At 34.4% G+C, this 8676-nt stretch overlaps 1 long non-coding RNA gene across 1 annotated transcript; it reads right to left on the bottom strand.

Moving 5' to 3' along the window:
- Nucleotides 1–318: 318 nt before the first annotated feature.
- LOC137166674 (uncharacterized) lies at nt 319–4963 on the bottom strand. The gene is made up of 3 exons (XR_010923762.1): nt 4863–4963; nt 1277–1323; nt 319–621 (listed from the first exon to the last, which is right to left on the bottom strand). It is a non-coding gene; the product is annotated as an uncharacterized lncRNA (long non-coding RNA).
- Between the last annotated feature and the right edge of the window lie 3713 nt (nt 4964–8676).

Raw genomic sequence — 8676 nt, forward strand, 5'->3', positions numbered from 1 at the left:
GAGAGAGAGAGACAGAGAGAGAGAGGAGTTTGCAGAGATGGCTCACAGGACTAAAGAACATTTGTTTTACTTACTGTATCTTCTGTATTCTAGATACCATGCTGATGAGTAACTAATAATTGTTTGCAATGACATATAAGATATGTGATATTTCACACAGGGTGGTATTAAAGATTAGGTTATAAAATATACTAGCCAAGTTTTAATTGGAAATGACATTAAATCATGTACAGAAAGGAAGTAGGATATTATGGAAAAACTTTGACAGGAGAGGAAGACAAGTAATTTAATATTTCACATCTCATTTTAATGCATTTTACTAAGTGCTGCAAATTCCCCAGGTACTTGGTGTCCTAAGCATAAATACTCAACCTAAAACAGAAATAAGTTCCAGACATAAAACTTTTCTCTTCCAAAATATAATTTGCAAAGCTTCTAAAAAACATTATATGATTTTTAGAGAAAGCCACAGAACAGATTTTGCATATTATATGCTTAACTGTCCAGAGGTAATACAATGGCTTTTGGGTGTCCCCAGGACCAGATATAATTTTTATCAGACGGCACACTGACGAGTAACAGCAAGGGCCAAAAATGAATAGCACAGGAAATTAACTGCATCTATGAAGGAATCAAAGAAGTCATTAAAATAATAAGCACATAATTTGGTACCGAAAATAAACTAAGTGCACGATACTGTATGTGGACAACTGGTGAAGTACTTATTTGTGGTTAATAGATTTTTAAAGCCAATGCCATTACTTTTTTATAAATTCACCAGAACATTTTGATTAGTGGAAAATCCATTACTCATATGACAAGGGAACAACTGACTTTCCAATGCAGCTGCTGCAGCCGTACTCCATCTATTTGTATACTCTAAGTATATTGTCAATAATATAAATCTTCTTAATAATAATCTCCTCCAAAACTTTCCACTCTGCAGTTATCAGAGGAACATTAAAGTAAACACCACAAGATTTACAGCTTGGTTGGTTGGCCAGTTTCTATAAACCAGTCACTGGTTTCTATTAATAATGAACATCTTCTAAAGCAAAGGATCCATGGCTATAGTCAGTGTTATGTGTTGGTGTGAATCTACATGTTAAAAAAAAATCCAGGAAGCTAAATTTCCAGGAGGAAAAAAAAAAGAAAAAAGACAAAACTAATGATCACATGCTAACAAAAACCCAAATTCAGCTGAGTCTTATATGAAAATTGTGATGAGTCATTGAAGGAAAAAATGGTATAAGGGGTAATCAACAGGGTTACTTACACTGCATTGAAGACTGATGGAGTAATATCAGTCCCGAGAGAAAAATCCTGCAATAATTTGAGAGTAGAGTCATCAGTACAGTAAGGAATTATAAATCAATTTGGTTATAATAGGATTATAGATCAGTACACCAAAGCACTGCTGACAGATGAAAAGAAAAGAAAATAAAGCTGGCATATACCATCAGTTCCTCTTCCATTTAATCACTGGATTATATGCACATTCTGAAGAAACTTTGGCCACTTCATATGAACATGCAGTTCCAGTTCAAATTCAAATGGCTCAAATTCAAATCTGGTGTAATGTCTTTAGTTTAGTGGGAGGATTTTAATGGGAAATGTGCACACATATCTGAGAGCAGAATTAAGTACTAAAAGGCAATACCATCATTACTATCTCTGCCAACTAGACTCAATTCAGGTTATATTGTGCTTTAAACCTCTGCACCCCAATCATCCAAATACACATACAATATTGTGTGTATGTCACTGTGTATATGTCAAATATTATTTGAGCTTGGGCAAGCCAAGAGATTAATCAAGGTCACGACCCAGGAAATACTTCAGCAAAGATGTATTTTATTAAAGGTTGGAAGAAGGAGACATGCTGATATTTGTATCATACAGGTAGATATATTTCCAAACTGTTTTAGACTTAAATTATATTATTCTGGTTACAGCTGGGCTGCTACTGCAAAAAAAAACATTTCTACATGTTTTTTCCAAAACCTATTAGCTATCACTGATTCCAAAGGACTTTCAGTGAATGAGTTCACGGGCAGGAATTTTAAGCTACAGTAGAATATTCACAAAAATTGAACTTTGAAGTGCAAGTATTTGCACAGGAAATCTAATTCTAAGAATGATGCTTATCCAAGTCACAGAATAAAAACATACTATGTGATCTACATTTTTAATCCAAGCAGTTCAAATTTAGGCTATTGCATATCCACAAGGAACTTTTTGTGAAAAAAACAGAGACCAGGTATTAATCATTATCTGACAAATAATTTCAACTTCTGAGAAAACTGCAATTTGTTCCATCACAATTTGTAAATGAAAATAAGAAGCATTTGTTTAATAAAATATTAATTGGTTAGCAATAGTTCTAATCAAGATATAGAATGAGCTTTGGATCAGGTCTTATTTTATCCCGAACTGATTCATTCATCTCTATTCAGAGATAAGTAATGTTCTCCTTTCCTCTATAGTAAGATAACTGTTTTTACAAGGAATGGTTTATAAGGCCACATATATTCAGCTACTGGTAATTCTGAACTGAGAAAATACCAATGCTTTGACTGTCATTTAGATATATTTTGTTACTTGAAACAATTTTTTTCTTAGAACCTCTTCCTGCCAACCACATAACTTGGCAATTTCCTTTATCTCTTGTACTAGAAGCAACATAGGCTTCTGTAGCATATGGTTGCCAGGATACTTAGACAGGCATCTACTGATTAAAGTGCAAATAAACAATTTTATTTGTGATCAAAATGTAGAAATCCTTAGTGAAAGTGATTTGGCGAATGACAGTCACAATATACTGGTATAAATGATTTTTCTATAAATTCACAAAAAAAAATCACTGTAAAATAACAAAACCATGAGACAATGCATCACAAGAAGGAACTGTGGACATTACAAATCAACTGCAATTTCTAGACACCAAAAACACAGAAGTTTTGATTAACCTACATACTGGAGTCTTAGTGCTCGATTAGGAATTTTTTTCTCTTTCTCGCTTTGTCACACTGTATTAAAAAGTAATTTAGACAAACTTTAGCATGCTTTTAAAAAGGTAATATTCTGATGGGCAACAGTCCTATGAATTATAAATATACATTTTAAAAAATATCTCCCACTCCATTTCTGAGATGCCTAAAGCAGTCTATGGTCACCATTAATACAAGCATCCATAAAGTGGTTTTGAATAATTACTGAAGCCTGATAGCAACACTATAGGTAGGTCTGCATAAAAATATGGGTCGTAAATCCCTGTTTTTCTCTTAAGCAAGAGGCCCCTTGGTGTGCAGTTTCAAACAGAATTCGTTTTTAGGCCATTTGAATTTTCTATGTACTTTTGCTTTGGTTTTTCTTCAGAGTTGTTCAACAGAAACACTTCAAAATTTGGCTCTGGAAGAAATTTTTCCCTGACAGTCAGACAATCATTGTAAACTGATATCTGCTTAAAAAACATTGTGTATCTACAGATTAGGTAGAGAGGAGTACCTTCAGTAGATCTGGTACAATCTGCAGTTTTGGGGAGAAATTTCAGACTTCCAGATAATTTTTGCCCTTTATTCAACATAACTAAAAGTTTATGTCCCAATAGTTGCCAGCAGAAAAAAATGATGTGCCATACGTGTAAACTATATTTGTCACTACAGATGTAAATCCTTCTCCATCAGATAAAACCTTCATTAGGAGCTAAATTTTCCATCAGATTTACTCCTACAATGGAGAAGGTTTCACGTACCGCCATACATAAAACTATATAGCCATATATGTGCTAGCACAAAAACAAAAATATAAAACAAATAAAACAAATACTAATATTAAAAAAAAAATCAAAAGTGATGGAATGTAGACCTGGTTAGACATGAGTAATTGGACCTGGGTGAGGCATTATTTCTTGGGAGACAAGATTAGGGAGGCAAATGGATCAACAGGCTGAAAACAGAATGTCTGCTCTAGCTAAGATAAGGGGGAACACATCCAGGGAACCATTTACAATGGACAAAATTAACAATGAATTAAAAAAGCCTGAATGAAAAGTAAGGTAGAGAGTAAGTTGTGCAGGGATAGTGTGTGGACAGAGCATGCTGTGCAGGGACTGGTTCCTGCAAAGTAATCAAAGCAATCCCAAAACATGTAATGCAATGTACAATAAAGTGCAAGGTGATGTATAACTGTATATCTAGAAAAATGTTTGCTCTGTGACTTTAGATGTGTGGTATGGCCTATGGCCACCCCCTACACTTGAGTCTCAGCATAGCTTCGCTGTATGCCAAATAAAAGAACCCAAGTAATGACACTGAAATCAGACTGAATTCTTGGGAAACTGAGTAGTAAAGATCTCAGGGGAACCCCAACAATCCTATACGTGGTGTTCTATGAAAGAAACTCCCAGATGCCATATCCAAAGAAACTTCAGATCCCATAATTTGGGGTGCCTTGAGATTATGGAACCGACTTCTCTTCAATTTAGTCCTAATACAGCACCATGATTTATTTATTTCCATCCTTCATAACATTACAAATTAACTTAATGCCAAAAGAAAATTACTTCCATTTACATATACCAGGTTTAACTTCAAACACTGCACTTGTATGTAGACATAACTAATCAGAAGCACTGTATAATGTATTATATAATTGAGAAAACAAGACAATTCAGAGGGTTAATCACATATAGACTTCAAATTCAAGTTCTCTCTTTTCAACATTTTCAGTACACAAGCCAATCTCATATCTTCATCCAAAAACAGCAAGGAAATAAAAGCAAATGAATGCAATTAAATTTGTCCTTACATTCACGTCCCAGTGTCTTCTATTTCCCTCTCAGCATCAAAGTAATTACCTACCTTCATCTTCCGGCCATTTTCGGACTGAAGACAACTTTGTTGCAGCTAATAGTTGTACTCATCTAAATCAGGTCTGAATTTGGTCCTTTATTTCATCAGTGGTTCTGTAGATTTAAATCCAAAGTATTATTTATCCATTTCATCTTATAGAAACTTCCAGTTTGTTAGAAAAACATATCATAGCTCTTACCCCTTTCATCTCAAAGAATTATTTTAATGAGGCAAATTTTCTTCCTGAAAGACCTCATATTAGACAGTTCGTTCAAAATTTTCAAACTTGGGTGTCTACAATCCATATTTAGGTGGCTAAGAAAAAGTCTTCTGATTTTCAGGTATACTGTGTGCCCACAAGAAACCACCTAAATCTACACAACAACTTCTGAAAAGTGGCTCCGGAAAAGAGAAGAGAAAATTTGCTGCGACTCAGGTGCTGAGCATCTCTGAATATCAGGCCATTTTATTTAGACATATAAATATGTTCGTAAATGTCTAACTTTGGGCGTGCAAGTTTGAAAACAATAACTTTCATATACTCCATTCTCTTTGTTTTCATAAGCCATTTTCAAACATTCTTCCATCAGATAATGTTACTGTTACTTTCATTACTCTAACTTCTCATTAGAATTTGGTGTCTTCTAATAATGTATATCAGAAGTCACCAAATTTGGAAATAAAAGCTTCTATAATCTTTCTGTTTATCTATTTCTATTAACCTTTTTTTTTTCTTTTTCCAGGCAAACAAAACTATGGATCTCCTATGATTTCCGAAGTTTTCAAATCATCTTATCCCTCATTATATTTCTTCACAATGGACTGTTAGAAAATGTAGACTGTTTAGAAGCTTCTAAATCTTAGAATTCTTAGCACCCAGAAGGTGCTACACCTTGTTGTCCTTCATTTTTTCCCAAGGAGAAGGCTTAGTCTATTTCTACTTGTTTCTTCCTGTCGAGAGGCTTACCTCAGAAAGAAAATACAGCAATCAGACAATATACACTTACATCAGTATAATAAAAGGGATGAGCCTCTTGAATAGATTAAGAACCCACTTGGCTATGGTAGAAAGAAGGTAATGCAAACAGTCTTTGATGAAGAGAAGTGACTGAAGTGATGCTACATGGATTAATATTAGGACGATTTTGTTCACTTTATAGTTCCGTGAGCCGGAAGTGGGGAACATTCAGTATCTGGGTGAAATTTATTGTCCAGCATAAAGGCAAAGGACAACATAGTTCAGAATGACTCGGAAAATGAGAAGCTTGGGAAGATAAGGTGCTTATCTACAAAGAAATGTAAGATGTTGAGGTTGGAGACAAATAATCCGAAAGAGCAACATACACTCAGTCCTACACGTGAACAGGGGGAATATCTCAGGAAAGAATAGTATAAAAACTAAAACCTTCAGCATGGTACGTAGTAATAGCAATAAGAAAACAAAAAGGCACTGAAATGCTAAATAGGAGTATTGGATAAAATTCAGAGGACATGATTGTACTATTATACTACTATAAAAATGGGAATACCCTGGAATATAGGGCAAAAAATTGCTCTCAGATACAGTAGCACAATCACACTGATTTCACTGTGTGCAGTTCTGCTTGTTTTGATAGAAAAATGACAAATATATTTAGAGACAGAGAAATTAGGATGATACAAAATCATTGGTGGTTACTCCAAAAGCTAAAGATTCCATATACTTATATTTTAGAAACAAGGAGATTGAGACATAGAAAATTCTAAAAAAAATGGAAAGACTACATTAATGAACTATGAAGGGAGTCAGTAAGGGAAAAATTCATCTGAATGCCTCCATGTGTCTGAAATTGGTCCTAGTTTCTTAATATCAAGATTAACTAATGTATGAATAAAGCTTTGATAGTAATGGCAAAGTCACTAACAAGTTTAAAACAAAAGTTAGATTTAGATTTTGCTGCTAATGAATTTTTTTCTCAGAATAAAAGTCATCCATGGGGCTGAGTCTCTGCAAAAATCCATTTAGAACAGCACAGAATTGGGGCCTGCAAGAAGCTGGTTATGGCTCTCTGATTCCCTGCTTGGTTCTATACCACATATGGCCTCAGTTCAGGTTAGAGCAGCTTCCAGCTTGCTCTAATCTTCTCTAACTGGCAATGATTTTCAAGGGACTGCTTGGCACGGGGAGAGAAAGTGCAGACAAACCAGGCCACTTCCCTGTCCCCAGAATACCATGTCCCATTTGTTTCAGTGGGTGTTAAATCATGCCCCTTATGAACACTTCCCTTGTGCTTTGTAGGTTATAACTTTCACTTAGTATACAAATGAGAATTCAGTCTTTTCAGATGCAGAAAACAAGATAAACCTGGCAGCTTAATAAGTGTCAAGCTAGGCACAATTATTTCACTTTTTTAAATAAATAGTTTTATAAAGGATGTTGTTCATTAAAATATTAACAAATATATACAAGTACTCAAAAGCATTATATAATAAAAGACTGATGGCCTCATTAAAAATGTTTTGCAGAGACTACGTGCACCAAAAGCACATAAGGTAGCAACAATTAGTACTGTAAACTGGCAATGAGTCTTGGTGCTGTTAATTCACGTCAGTGAATAATTTGTGAGGTACAACATTACCTGTTATTAAAATGGCTTAAGGATACAGTTAAAAACGATTTCTGTCAGGGCAGCCAATAATTTAAGAAAGTATTGGAATGGCTTCTTTTGGCTTTTATAGTTATTAAGATTCTCTGAGGAAACAAGATACCTAATTAATTTTATAATCTTTTCTTGTTATTATTCCTTTATTGTTTTTTTTCAGATTACAGAATAAGAAATAAATTAACAAATGTTATATATTGAAAATAATACATATGTACCAAAATATGGGGATGTGACACAAAAACTGTGCAAAAACTGTATTGATTGGACTGAAAAATAGAAATATTTAAAGAAAATAAATCAGAAAAATGAACTATGGCTTCTGAATATAGTGTGCAGTGCTATTTCCACTACATTGTTGTAACTCACATTTACCTGCTTATAGTGAAGGTTGTGACTTGGTTAGTACTGGAACATCATGGAACAGTTCTTTGGTTCTAGCTATATTATACCTCCTCAGACATCAAGATAGTGTTTCAACACATTGCTCTGGGGTATTCTGCCTGATTTATGTTGTTTAGATCCAAGAAAAGACAAGTGAAAGAAACATTAAAAGAAACATACATGGTGTCAGTTGCGTTTAGCCATAATTTCCTCTCTATATTTCCTGTGGCAGACCTCTATGCTTGCACCGAGAAAACTGAAGTCAGTGGGGCTCTGCACAGGCCCCGAGGTCCACCTGTTCAGATCAATTGATCAGGGTCTTTGTCAATAACCTTAATGTCAACAAATGTGTATTTGGGGATCTTATGAACAAGACATGTATGTAAGGATCCTTAAAGTATGTTAAAATGCTTCTTGTTCAATTCAGAATGTCTTTCTCCTGCATTTTATTGGTTCTATCTACATACTCAGCAGAAAACATTTCAGTATAACTATTTCTTGCCATAATAATCTTTAAGAAACCTTTGTGGAGAGCAAAAAGAGGGTGAAAATTTCATTTTAGTATGTCCACTTCACATATGTAGCAGTTTTTATTCTCCAGAGCCATTACTATTAATGTAGTTTTGCTCTTTGAAAGTAAGACCCTGACTAACATTTACAAACATGTAATATTACTCATGTGAATAGTCACATTGAAGTAACTGAGTAATGCTAAGCACTTGCATAAATGTTTGTAGGATCAAGACCTAGGAAATCCAGATCTGAGATGGAGCAAGGGCATTGCATTGCCCGTTCTG

This window comes from Emydura macquarii, unplaced genomic scaffold (assembly GCF_026122565.2).
Source record: "Emydura macquarii macquarii isolate MOO-44397 ecotype Brisbane River unplaced genomic scaffold, CSIRO-AGI_Emac_v2 contig_2897, whole genome shotgun sequence".
In the NCBI taxonomy this organism is placed as follows: Eukaryota; Metazoa; Chordata; order Testudines; family Chelidae; genus Emydura; species Emydura macquarii.